This window comes from Acomys minous (assembly GCF_964271855.1).
Source record: "Acomys minous genome assembly, chromosome: 12".
NCBI lineage: Eukaryota > Metazoa > Chordata > Mammalia > Rodentia > Muridae > Acomys > Acomys minous.
In genome coordinates, this window is record NC_140493.1 from 110329229 (window position 1) to 110343499 (window position 14271).

Consider the following 14271-nt stretch of genomic DNA (forward strand, 5'->3'; position numbering starts at 1 on the left):
TACATGTATACATACAGTCTCTGCATGTGGCTTCATGCACATCTGCACACACACACACACACACACACACACAGAGCCCCTGCAACACCTGTACAACACAGTCCCTGAATGTGGCCTCATGCACACCTGCACACACACACACACACACACACACACACACACACACACAGAGTTTCTGCATGTGGCTTCATGAACATCATCACACATAGCACCTGTATACAGCTACATGCACACCTACGTGTACATAGTCCCTGCAGGTGGCTCCCTGCACACACACAGACACAATCCTTTCAGATGGCTTCATGAACATCCGCACACAGTCAATGCAGGTAGCTCCATGCACACTTGCGTACACACAGAGTCCCCATGTGTGGCTTTATGCACACTGTCACACACACACAGCACCTGCACATGACTTCATGTACATGTGCACACACACAGTCCCTACAGGTGGCTTCATGCACACCTGTACAACACAGACCCTGAATGTGACTGCATGCACACTTGTATATGAACAGTACCTGCGTATGCACATATGCACAAAGGCACTGATCCCTCCCTCACGCACTCAGCTACATACCACCTACATGCAATCCCATACACACCTACATACTTACCCCACCCTAAACACAAACTAAAATGGGCCACACATTGGTGTTAATCCCTCAGAGCAGGCTACTCCCTCACCTGCTATGGCTAGTGGCTGAGGGACCCCCCACCAGAGCCCTAACAAGTGGGCCAGGCAATGCTGCCGCTTGGCACAAATTCAATCCACAGCCTTTCAGATGGTGGTGTAAGAGTGGGGGAGGGTCACAGCCTTGTTCAGAAGGCTATAGGCTATGAATAAATAATGTTAGGGAGGGGAAGGCAGGAGGATGCGCCCTTCATTGGGGGGGGTTCTAGAGAGGAAAACTCAGGCCTGTCACGACCCCCCTGGACCACAGACACGCTCCGAGCTCAGCTGGTATGCCGCAGTGCCCCTCTAGCACGGCAATAAAGCACACAGCACTCTCAATAATTCAGCAGCCGGAGAGGAACGTGGGCAGGTGGATGCACCTCAGCAGAGGGTGGGATGGGGTACACCGCCCTGTGCCCTGCCAGCACTGTCTGAGTCCTGATTTAAAGTGGCGGGCAGATCCCTTCTCTCCCAGCAAGTACCATATGGCAGCCACCGAGGTGTGACCTGCTCTCACAAGCCTGGAGCCACCCTGTCCCTCCCCTCCCCTTCCCGCATGATAGAATTCCTATACAGCTTCCACCCCCAGCTGAGGCCTGAGGATGGGAGAGATGCCTCCCTTTTGTAGTCTAACCCCTGTACCTACCCGCACCCCTACTGACTGTGCCTCAGACTGGAGCCACCCTTCTATAGCCTGCCCCTCCGCCCCCCCCCCCCCCCCCCCCCCGGCGGCCCAGGGCAAGTCTCCGTCTGCTAAGTCCAGCCCTGCTCCGGGAAGCTTTTCTACCCTAGTTGGGAGTCTCCATCTTGTTTGTACTCTGGGCTGTGAGTCACAAACACACCCCTCCCTGCCCCAAGCCCTCGGATGCACTCTAAGTGAACCCCCCATCAGACGGATGAGGCTGAACACACCCCCATGCATACCATCCAAAGAAAGCCTGTGTGGGGCTCAGGTGACCCAATACGGAGCTTACTTGCACACAACCGGCTTACCTCAGAATTGTAAACCATGCCCAGGTGGGGGGGATGGAATCTGATACCACAAATTGGGCTGAATTTTCCACAACGAGCCCCAAATCTTCCTACAGTATTCATCCAAGTAGTAGTTTTGGACCCATGTGCTGCATTTTATATCTGTTCTTATCATGTTTTTGTGAAGTTTCATCTCAGCTTCCTCTCATGCCCACGAAATGTTTAACAATCACTGACGTGAATGGATAGGGCTGGGAGCAGAGCCTTTGGATCAAAGACACCCCGGGAGCCAGCCTGTTGCCACTCAAGCCGCTCAGATCACATCCAGCCTCAGTGAACCGCTGCAGGGCTCTGTGGGATCCAGGGCTCTGTGGGATCAACTTCCACTCTGTGGAGTCAGCATCCCTCCGCCTCAGGTCCCCCCTCCACCCCCCGGGCAGCACTGATGTGCAGCACTGTGGTGGTTAGGTCCCTCCCAGGCAGCACTGATGTGCATGCAGCACTGTGGTGGTTATGGGACTCCCTTGACACTGATGGTGCTGTGTGTGCTTGGCTGGTCACCCATGCTGCTTGCTGCCCCTGTGCCCTAAATCTGCCACGAGAAAGGTGTGTATGCTCATAAGCTCCTGCCTCCACCAACCTCTCCACCAAATATTCAGGGTGTAAGCTTGCCGCGCGGAGCGCGGAGCCCTATGAGGCCAAGGAGTCTGTCCCAGAGAGAAAGATCTTCCGTAGTGCTACCCAAATACAGCTGTGGCATGGGGGGGGGTAGGACATGACCTGGGGTTCACTGAGTCCTTTTCCCAGATGAGGCATTCCCTGTAGGTATCTGTTGAGCACAAGCCGTGAGCTGGCACTGTCCTGACTGGCAACCTGTGCCACCCAAACAGATGAAAGTTCCTGTCCTCTTGGGTGCCGCCCTCTACTGGGACCTCCCTCGGTGGTGGCATCAGCACCACGGAGTCCCTAAAACATACAACGGCACTGCCTTATCTTAGTTCATGGAAGGTCTGCAAAGCAGGCGCCACCATCCAGCCAGAGACTGGGCCCAGTTGTATGTTTTAGGGCCTCTGTGCCTGGATGATGAAGGCGCCTGCTTTGCAGACCTTCCATGAACTAAGATAAAACAGGAGACATCGTATGGAAGGCTGCATGAGCAGGAGGCACAGGGACGAGGTAGCAGGCTGGCAGGGGCTCATAACTTCTTGCCTTTCCCTTCACAGAGCAGGCGGGCAGCTGCGAGAGAGTGGCATCCTGGTATCCTGCTCCTGCACCGTGACCCACCCACAGCTCCCGACCGTTATCAATTACTCTGCCCGAGCAGAGCGCGCCCTGACAAGCCTAGGCTCCGACTGTAATTAATACTCCGGGGAGAACACAGGCTGGTTTTCGAGCCCTCCACACATCTGCACAGCCTTGTCCTCCTGTTACCAGCCACCCAACCCCATCCTGCCTCTCATGTTACAGCTCTGCTCCTTGCATGGATGGCACAGACTTCCCGGCTGGGGACCTGCAGGAAGTGGTGTATGGGTGACACGGGGGACCCTCTCCATGTTCTGTGGTGCAGAACTACAGGGCTAGGGGCTGATTCTTCCAGCCAGAGTGTATCAGTGATTTGGCGAGATGTGGGTGGGGCGCTGGAGTCAGGCACAGCCAGAGTTGGGTTTAACCCTTTGCCACCCACATATTTGTAAATCATATACCAAACTCTTTCTCCTCTCTCTCTCTTTCTCCTCTCTCTTTCTCTCTCTCTCTCTCTCTCTCTCTTTCTCTCTCTCTCTCTCTCTCTCTCTCTCACACACACACACACACACACACACATACACCTTACAAAGACCTGATGACATCTGACTGATATGACCCCAACCAGCCGAAGCCTTGTGTCCCCAGAGGTGGACAGCGAACAGCCTGAGCAGTGGAGATACCTCTCAATGGGGGCAGGGGCCCAGGATAGGCAAGAAAGCTGAGCCCTATGAATCCTTCTGGCCCATCAGCTCCCTCTGTGCTGGTGCAGGACGTAGAAACCCCAGCCAAGGAGTCCACAATAAAAAAAATAAAAAATAAAAAAATAAAAGGAGAAGAAGAAGAAGAAGAAGAAGAAGAAGAAGAAGAAGAAGAAGAAGAAGAAGAAGAAGAAGAAGAAGAAGAAGAAGTCTACAATCACCACTGCTCAGGGCCGTGAAGGGAAGCATAGGCAGGCGGGAGCTGGCTGAAACTGGCTGAAGATGCTGTGTCCAGAGAAAGTCAAGAGGGAGGCGTCAACCTCAGCCAGCTCAGATGAGGCAAGTGGGGGGGACTGTATGTGGGAGACTGGGTGCTTAGCCTCTGGTATACCCTACTCAGTGAATGTTTGGGGGAGGGGGGTAGGAGTGGGGTGATGGGCGAGGGGCAGAGGGTTGCTAACCATGACATTCTTCTATTTCCTTTCCTCCCCTCCCCTCTCCTTATCCTTCACAAATAATATTTTCACCAAGAAGACATTACACAACATGCCCTGAGCCATCTGAAAATAAGAACTGCAGGGGTCAAAGGTCAAGTCACTTAACTGCACCCAGAACAAGGCTCAGGGATATGTGCAGGCGTATGCTGCGGTGACTCAGATGGTAGCACTGGGTTCTTTATACCCACCTCCCAAGGAGGTAAACTGTCAACTCCCCCCCCAAAAACACCCAGGTGTGGGACGGACAGATGGCTCAGCAGTTGCTTCTAGCACCCACATAACAACCTACAGCTGTCTGTAACCCCAGTTCTAGGGCATCTTGATGCCCTCTTTTGGCCTTCATGGGTACCAGGTACATATGTGGTGCACAGACATACATGCAGGCAAAACACCTGTAGACACAAAATAAAGTTTGTCTGAAAAATGACCAGGTGTGAAGAGGCGGAGAACAGTCCCTGAGATGAGGGAAGGCTGGAGCTGACGCAGCCATCGGGTCAGCTGATGACGACACGAAAGCAGGTTTTACGCACTGTGTGCCATGTTCTTGAAAGTTAGCCAGGTAGAGGAGTTATTGTTTAAAACCCCACAGTAACTTTAGTCCTAAAAGCTTTAAGATCTGGGAGGACCTCCTCCACGGCAGAGGGAGGGAGCCAGTTCCCACACTTGTCCTCCATACACAAGCTATGGCGTGTGTGCCAGCCCCACCCCAAACGAACAAAAGCAATTAAAGGTTAAGATAGTTCAGGGTTGGAGAGATGGCTCAGTGGTCAAGAGCACTTGCTGTTCTTACAGAGGGAAGGGCAGAGGTCAGTGGGCGGCTCAGAACCACCTGTTACCCTAGCTCCAGGGGCTCCCACACACTCTCCTGGCATCTGAGGGCGCTTGAGGACACGTGGCACACACTCACACACACACACATACACATAAAAATAGTAGCCAGAGAAGAAAGATACACTATATACCGAGGGAAAGGTGTGATCACGGTACACAGGAAACCCTGCAAACAGAAGACCCTGAGAAGCAACGGCCATGAATGCTGTACTTAGCTACAACAGAGATGAATACAGCTTTTAAAATTGTTAGGCAGGCTCGCACAAGGCCATTTCCTTGCAAATATACAATATTCTTTGAATATAATCCTCCCTATGCCCTCTTATTCTACCACATCCCATTAGTCCCCTTTATTTATTTTTTAAATTTAATATTAATTTATTTATAGTTATTTATTTGCTGCTGGGTATGGGGGCGCATGCCTTTAATCCTAGCTCTTGAGAGGCAGAAGTAGGCAGATCTTTGTGAGTTCCAGGATAGCCGAGGCTACACAGCGAGATCCTATCTCAAAAAAAATATTATCACATTTTTATGTGTGTGAGGTCAGAGGTCAAGTGAGGTCAGAGGTCAAGTCAGCAGGATCTGGTTCTACCATGTCGGTCCTGGGGACGGAACTCAGGCCGTCAGGCTTGGTGGCGGTGCTTGTACCCACTGAGCCATCTGGTGGGCTCTTACTTTCACATCACTGGTACAGATATGGTTTAATATTTACATACAACATAGGACTCACAAGTAAAAGGAAACATAGCACAGCTGTCTTTCTGAGCCTGACTTAATTCGCTTAATATGAACGATTATTTCCACAACTCTTTGTTTGTCAAGACAGGGTCTCACTACAGAGCTCAGTCTGGACTTGAACGTGCTATCCTCCTGCCTCAGCCTCCTAGGTGCTGAGATTACAGGCCTGTGCCACCAGGGCTGGTGTCAACACAACTTTGAAAAAGAACCAAGAGCCACAACGGGACTTGAACTGTCCACCTTGAGGAGGGCGGCGGTCCACTCCACACACAGCCTGTGTGGCCGCATGAAGGCCAGCTTCCACATGGGACTTCCCCTCCACGTGGCGGGACTCACGTGGGGGCCAGGGATATCTTGGGGGCAAACGCAGCACAAAAGACATTATAAGTTCACCTTAGTAAGGAACACACGATGTTCCTGAATCTGACGGAACCGCTCTTGACTCTGACATGCAGAAAACAACCGAGGCCCTTGACACATGCCACTGCTGAGCTTCAGTGCGCCCTCATGTGGAAATTAGTTACTATATTAACAGTGTTAAGAAGCAGTTAGAGCATAAAGGCTCCACTGTCCGGGGTGCGGAGCTGGCAGCATTCTAAAAGGGGGAGTTGTGGGGCAGCGGGGATGGCTCAGTGGGTTAAGCTGCACAAACCGGAGGACCCGAGTTTGAATCCCCTCCGTTCGCACATAAAAGCAGGGTGTGGTGGCCGGTGACTGTATTCCCTGTGCTGGGGTGTACGTGGGAGGGGCAGACTTCTAGAACATGATGACCAGCCGACCTCGCCAATCGGCGAGCACCAGGTTTAGTGAGGGACTATCTTAAGAAATAAAAGTCGAGAAAGACAGTCCAAGACACTGATGTTGACCTCTGACCTCCACATGTGTGCTCAGGGGTGTGTGGGCTTGCATGTACACATGCTTACATATGTATAATACACACAAACATGTCCCAAACCCCAGACCCGCCTTTCCTCTCCTGCCTTCTGACACATGTTAACACAACAGTAATGTCCTCACAGGCTGTCGGCACCTAGGCACTGGATGGCCAACCAGGGCTGTGAACCGCTAAGTTTGTCTCTTGGGGGGGGGGAGATTTATGTATTTTTATTTTATGTGTGTAAGTGTTTGCCTGTGTACCCCATGTTTGCCTGGTGCCTGTGGAAACCAGTAGAGGGCGCTGGATCTCCTGGAATAGGAGTTGCAGACCTCCCATAGGGTATCCGGGAATTTAACCTGGGTCTTGGGCAAGAACAGGTGCTCTTAACTACTGAGCCACCTCCCCAGACCCCGCCCCCTCTTATGAGACAGGGCCTCATGCGGCCCAGTTTAGCTTTTAACTCATCAAGTGGGTAACATGTGTGGACCACCACGTGTGGTGTACAGTTCTGGGGATAGACCCCACTGCCACGCACATTCTAGGCAAGCACTTGGCCTACCGAGCTACAGCCCAGCTTTACTTTTTATCCTTTCACACAGCCCAGCACCACTGGGCTCAGACTCAACCTCAGACCCAGAAAGCCCCGCCTCAGGTACGCCCCAGGCTGCCAAGTCAAAAGTCTACTTTCCTTCACATCCAGTCTCCAGCCTTTAGACAAGCGTCCCTTTCCCAGTCCAAGCAAAATGAAACTTTGTGTGTGTGTGTGTGTGTGTGTGTGTGTGAGACTCCAGGAAGGGGAGGAGCTGCGGGTGGAAAGTGAGCCAAGAAGAGCACCAGGTGAAAGGCAGCCTCTCACGGCGTCCAGACTCCAGTGAGAGCTAGCACCAGGAACGGAGCTGGTTTCCATAGCTCCCAGCTCCAGGAGACCTGGCCAGGGAGAGGGCTCAGGCCACACTGGCCCAAGCAAGCCCAGGGCAACAGCATCTAAGACTGTGCTGCCCCTGGATAGGTTGGACACACACTGAGTAATGGGGGCGGAGTCGTAGTGCAGGGGGCGGGGTGGAGAGTGAGTTGGGGCGGAACCAGGAAGGACCAGATGCTGTTTCTGGGGGCAGGTTCGGGTTGCCTAAGAACAGGCTCCGTGGGCCATTGTACAGCGCTTTTAGGCTTCTCTGCCCTTGAGCCTCCTTCCTCGCAAAATTCAAACCCATCTCCTGGGCGACGAGTGAGGAGATGTCAAAACTTCCCCGGCAGCCCCCAATTTTTCCCTCCCTTCCAGCCAGTGGGAGAGCCCAGCAATTCCTGGTGCTCACCACCAGCAGCTCCTGAGATGTTCAACATGCTCATATCTGTCAAAAACCATTCAGGAAGAAAAGAGAAAGTCTTTATACCTTTTATTCAGCCAATTTTCCCAGAGGCGCTCTGGGCTCTCTAAGAAAAGAGAAAGAGAAAGCAGAGAGAATTGCAATCAGCCTGGCCCTTAAGCATCTGGAAGCTGGGTGCTTCGGCTCCGGGGGAAGGGGAAGGGGGAGGCAGAACTGCCCTTTTCAGGAGGAGGAAGCCTGCCCAGGTGAGAAGGGTTGGGCCTTACTTCAAGCTTGGCTGAGAGTCAAGGCGGCATTTAACAAACAAAGATGCAGGGGACCAACCAGGGACTTCATCTGCCCTTCCTAAACTTATGACTCCTGAGACCCTGGGACATTTCTGTTTTTCCTTTTTTTCTCCCTTTGGCCAGCAACCCTGAAGACACCCACAAAAGGTGCGCTCTGTGGATGGTTGAACGGGATACTGATGCCTAGCGTGGCTTCTATTGCTACAAGGCAGCTGGTATGAGCCACTGAGGAGGCAAGTAAAGGTGTCCCTGTGTGAGAGCATCTTATGCAAATTAATTCTAGTACCTATTAAAGGAAAGGCAGGTAATGCCACCGTATCCATGATCCAGAAGCAACTATTGTGTGCTGTTTGAAGTTAGGTACAGCTTCTGGTAGCTTCCGTCAGCAGGAGTGATTCGGAGCTGAGGTTAGACCTTCAGGGACCATGTGTGTTCACACTGCCATGCGTGGACGTATACCCACATAATTCACAGTGTGTGTGTGTGTGTGTGGTGTGTGTGTGTGGTGTGCGCGCGTGCGCGCGCGTGCTTTGCTGCTAAATGTGATTTTTCTTGTTTATTTTTGCGAAGTCTCAGACTTCTCTGTGCACAGTTCTGGAACGCTTTTGAGCATAGTCACGTCCACCCAGCAGTTGTCATCTCAGCTATTTTTCAAAGCACAGGTGAGAGCACCAGAGCACCCATGGCGTCACACCGCCACCTCTGCTACCTGCTTCCAGAATGTTCCCGTCTCTTCCTAAAGCCGGTGTTCTGCTTTTGTTTTTAATTTCTTGTTTACGCGTACCGCTGATCTGTGTGTACACCACATGTGTGCAGAGCCCTCGGAGGCCAGAGGAGGGTGTCAGATCCTCTGGAACTGGGGTTACAGGCTGCCGTGGGTTGCTTGGGGTGAGCGCTGGGAACAGAATCCTGGGGGCTGCAGAGGTTTCCCTGGTCCTAGAGGCTCAGGCCAGCTCCCATGTGGTGGCTCACCACCACCCATAACTCCGGTTCTAGGGTACCTGGCATCTTCTGACCTTCTGAGATACGGGGAACATAAGTATGCACATGTATGCATGCAGGCAAATTGCTCATACACATAAAACAAATGAAAACATTAAAAAGCAGCCAGTGTTCTTGCCTACCGAGTCAGCGCTTCAGCCCCTGTATGTGGGCTTTTTTGTTTTGTTTTGTTTTGTTTAACTTAGCAAGATGAAGCGAAGTCCTCCTGGGCTAAAGGTAGTTGGACTGGGCATCTTTCCTGAGCTCTAGAAAAATCAGCGTCATTATCTCCATCCACACGGCTATAAAGAGCAGGTGGCTGTGGGCATTTATTTTGCATGGGCATGCCTCATCCAGCCCTTTCCACCGCAGCGTGTGGAGGAGGCCCTTTCTTCCCACCCCTACATGAAAAGCCTGGGGTCCAAACTGACACCAGGAGAGCCCCTCCCCCACCATGCCTGCACCCCTAAGCACTGTGGCCTCGCTTTGGAAGCCAGGAAGACGCACCCTTCTCCATGGCAAGCAAGTATGAAAATGGGCTTGGCTGGCTCTCTCCTGGAGTCTGTGTCTGTGTCAGTCTCCATGGTAACGGGTCTGGGTGTTCCGTGAGCAGCCCACCTAAGAGTCACAGCCCGGTTGGCTGTGGGCCAAAGGGGCAGCTGAACTTGAACTAGGCACAGGAGAGGCCACTGCCCGAGGCAGTCCACCCGGGGAAGATGGCAAAGGCTGCTTTGGTTCTAGAAGTGTTTTCACATCTAAGCGACTTGGTGGGGGGCAGGTACGGTGGGAAGGCGCTGTCATTTGGAAACAAGATATATAGAATCAGGGCTCACCCTGATTTCTGTCTCTTTCAGCTCAGGGGGGCCGGGGCTCGGTGCTGGCTGACTTAATTCATAAGGTCGCTTGTCCTCCCAGATCTGTGTGATTTTGCTCCGTTTGCACCAGCCCTGAAGCACAAACATGGCTGGAAGAGAAGGGCCCACTGCCCTGATGGGGTGTGGTCTGAAGACCTGACTGACAGGAGGGCTGGGGTACAGGCTGCCTCCTTTCCTGCACACCTTTCCCTCAGCCGGCATTCCCCTGCACTGGCACCTGATCCTGGAGAGTTAGTTCCTCTGGCTCTGGGATTACCCATCAGTATGCAGTGCTGGCACAGATGAGCGCGGCAAAGCGCCCCACCGTCCCAGTCCTGACCGTCCAGTTCGACTCACTCCTCAGCCCCCCCCCCCCCCCCCCCCGCAGAACTGGTGAACATGTTGCACGGCTCTTATTTAGTCCAAGTCTAAATATTTCACAGTCAACTATTTGGCACACGCATATGAACCCAGGCCACACCGGGAGGCTTGGAGGCTGGACACGTCTCCGTCTCTTAAAAGCCTCTGCGTTTGGAGAGCAATTGGGACTATTAACAGGAAGGCTGGTGCGCCGAGTGCTTCACCAAATAGGGCAGCTGGGTTCATTTCCCACACCTCTCCGGACACCATGCTACACAGGTAGAAAGTTGGTCCCATATTGATCTAGTCCCTGAGCCACACGAAGACAGGTCACCCTGGGCCGGGGGCCTTGCTGTGTTAGAATGAATGTGGGCTCCACCCTTCTTCCGCCTTGTACTTGGCAGATCCTATCTTTTAACTGTGCATTCTGTCACCTCACCCCTGTCTGCACCACCTGCCCGCTCTTGGGAAGGAGGGGACCAGGGATACTCCCATGCCGCCTCCCCACCTCCCTGATGATGGTCCAATGCGTGAAGTGCTCTCTCTCAGCTGTGCGACTCTCAGCCTGACATTTGTGATCACTTTAGCCTCAGCGAATCAGGTCCAGGTCCTCCAGGTAAACCGGCTCCCTCTGGGTGAGCCTGGCCAGGCAGGAGGCTCCTAGATAGGCCGACTCTCCAATGAGCTCCCTGTCTGTCCACTGGCCTTTTATCTGCCTCCTCTGCTGGATTGAGGATGTCCCATCTGTAGAGGTCATGTCTTAGGGGTTCTGGTGTCTCCGTGGCCTGGCCCAGAGGCTGCTATGGAGGGAAGGGAGGAAGTGGATATTTGCTGAGTGAGTAACAATGCCTGGACAGGCAGATGAGTATTTGCCTCTGGAGCCAGAGCCGGTCTCCTGTGTTGAAAGTGGGATCAGCTCCTTTCAGAAGAGTGTGCATTCCCAGTGAGGGCCGCTTCCCTCCCCACACCTCTGTCTAGTCTTCAGTGAGTGGGTGCCTCCCCTCCCCCCACCTCCGTCCAGTCTTCAGTGAGCGAATACTTGTAGCCCCCGTGCAGTCTCCAGCTTCTGCCCACACCCCACACCACACCCCATACCCCCGCTCCAGGGCCTTGCCTGAAAATTCTCCTGGACGCCAGTCCTTTCCCCTCTATTTACCACCCACAGGACACACAGCCCCTGGCCTCCCAGAGTCTTTCATCCATCAAGCATTTTGGTCTTTGGAAATTAAGCTGGGACCTGCTTGTACAACCCTTGGAATGAAAGAACACGGTCTCTATTAGCTAAACCCATTTTTCGTGTGTTCACACAAAATGACCCACCATATAAAAATCCCTGCAAGTTGCAACGCCCAGGATGCCCACACACAGGCAGCAAGTCTTCCTCCCCAGCTAGGTGCCCATTTGGTGGCTGGAGGGTGGGAGTGTGAAGGCCTGAGGGCGGACTGTGGTGGGCATGCCTCTGCTTTTCTTTCCCATTTTTCTTCCACATGCGAATCTGAGGGGCCATCATTTGAGGCACAGGTGTGGCTCCCAGTCCCCCCTCACCGGACGCCAACCCCCTTGCTGTGCTGGAGAAGATTTACATGGTACCCCAAGAGTTACTGCAGTTGGCAGGGAGACCCAGGAACCTTGACTGTCATGGCTGCTCAACAGGCCTCACCCTAATGATCCTGAGCCTTTTTTTTTTTTTTTTTTTTTTTTTTAGAACAAGCTGCCTGGAGGGTACAGAAAGCACTTACAAGCCCTCTTGTGTGGTGCTTCGGATTTTATTAAACGATCCATTTCTGCTTGCTCCCTGAAGGGAACTGGAGGTGAAGGGCGCAATTTAATAAATAAAAAATTAACTGGGGGTGGCTTAAATACAACTTTGGATGGCAGTGATCATGATGAGGGGCATATTGACTTAAGGCAGTTTTCTTTTCCTTTTGAAGAGAAATTCACCTGTAGATAGTGGAAGCTGGTGTGGAAGGGAGGAGAGCAGAAGGGGAAGGGAAGGATGGGAGAGGTGAAGAGAGAGAGAGAGAGAGAAGAGGAGAGGGGGGAGGAGAAGGGAGGAGAGAGAGGAGAGGAGAGGGGAGGGGGAGGGGAAGGGAGGGGAGGAGAGGAGAGAGGAGAGGAGAGGGGAGGGGAGGGGGGAGGAGAGGGGAGGAGAGAGAGGAGAGGAGAGGGGAGGGGAGGGGAGGGGAGGGGAGGGGAGGGGAGGAGAGAGGAGAGGAGAGGGGAGGGGAGGGGGAGGAGAGGGGAGGAGAGAGGAGAGGAGAGGAGAGGGGAGGGGAGGGGAGGGGAGGGGAGGAGAGGGAGGGGAGAGGAAAGAGAGGAGAGAGGAGAGGAAAGGGGAGGGGAGGGGAGGGGAGGGGGGAGGAGAGGAGAGGAGAGGGGAGGGGAGGGGAGAGGGGGGAGGAAGGAGATAGACAAGGGCAGATTGGGAGGATGGAAGGCCCCTTACTTGTGGCCCTGTGCCACTGCCAGGAGCATTAGGAGTTCTTGAACTTTCTGGCCACCAAAGGCCACTGGGGCCGCATTCAGCTCTGAGCACAGCTGCTTGCAGGTCTTTAAGAAGGAAGCCCCTTAGGGGAACCCTCAGAGCAGCAGGGGAAGGGGGGATGCTCTGTGTTTGGGAGCCCAGCCTCCTGTTTCAAGAAGCCTGAGCACAATCCAATGGCCCCTAAATTCACATCCAACTCCCTCCGGGTCCCTCCAGGCCCCCAGCTTTCCTAGCACAACGAGGCCTGAACAGACACTGCTATGGACCTTGTAACAACAGGACCCATAACAGCACCGGCTGGATGTCACTCAACATGGCCAGGACTGTGCCCTTCTGGGGCCACCGTACTGATGAAACTGTTATGGGGGTGGCTGCCAGAACCATTCCTAGTTTCTAAATGATAAGTACGAAGCCCCAGCCCATCCTCCTAAGCACCACAGGCAGTGTGAGCCGCAGCTTGGTTCCCCATCATCCATCAGGCTCACTCTGGGCTGTTTGCTCCGCGTGGGTCTTGCCAATACGGAGTCCGCAGCATCAGCTTGTGTGTGGAGGGCAGGCCTCCCTTCCCTGGGAACAGACCCTGACAGTAGTGACAGCTGGTCACTACTGGCTCCAGCTCCGACCCACTGCTGGTCTAGGATGCGAGCGGCCTGAGCACCAAACATTAGCCACAGCAGCCTTTCTGTTGGCAACAACCTGGGCTGTCTTTATACTCTGAGCTGGCCCTTCTGCTAGCTTGGGCTCTGCAAGGCCCGTGTGCTTTAACCAGTGCCTGCTGTATAGGCCAGACGAGCTGGGTACTGTCAACTCCTCCTGCTGCATACGAGCTTCTAGTGGAGAGATGAGGCCAGCTGGCACCTTGCACCCCCATTTCTCTTTCGTATTCACTGAACCAAGCCCAAACCTGTGGATTGAAGGGAGCCCACCGACCTCACTGGCAGTTGGGCGGCAGCTAAGGAGCGCCAACAGTTTCTAAGCTAGACCATGGCTGTCACTGTGGATGTTATGCAGCCTTCACCAACCCTGGGCCATTTCACGTCCACACACAGATGAGACGGATACCAGCCAGCTACGCTGGGCGGGAGAGTGTCTCTCACACATTTCTGTCTCCCTAGAACCTCAGACCGTGACCTTATTTGGAAGTGTGGTCTTTGTAGCTCTAACTGGTTAGGATGATATTGACTTAGTACGAGCACCACTGGTGTCTTTACAAGAAGAGGAGGGGACACCAAGACACTTGCATGGAGAGGGAGGTGGAGACAGAGTTCTGTGTCCATGGAGGGAGGGAAGGAGGGAGGGAGGGAGGGAGGGAAGGAGGGAGGGAGGGAAGGAGGGAGGGATGCCAATACCACACCGAGGCTGGCAGAGGCTAGGAAGGCTCTTCCTCCAGCCCAGCCCCAGCTCTAGAATCAGCCTTTCTTTGCAGCTTCTGGGTCTAGAACTGG

General features: G+C 53.6%; 1 protein-coding gene across 2 annotated transcripts in view; it reads right to left on the reverse strand.

Moving 5' to 3' along the window:
- RBFOX3 (RNA binding fox-1 homolog 3) overlaps window positions 1–14271 on the reverse strand; it is a 405763-nt gene that overhangs the window by 106429 nt on the left and 285063 nt on the right. Inside the window, exon 4 of one of the 2 annotated variants that reach the window (XM_084749073.1) lies at window positions 7926–7965. The exons of the other annotated variant lie outside the window; for it this stretch is intronic. The gene's annotated coding sequence lies outside the window, so the exon portion shown is untranslated. The remainder of the gene's footprint in view (window positions 1–7925; window positions 7966–14271) is intronic. 2 annotated transcript variants of the gene reach the window in all.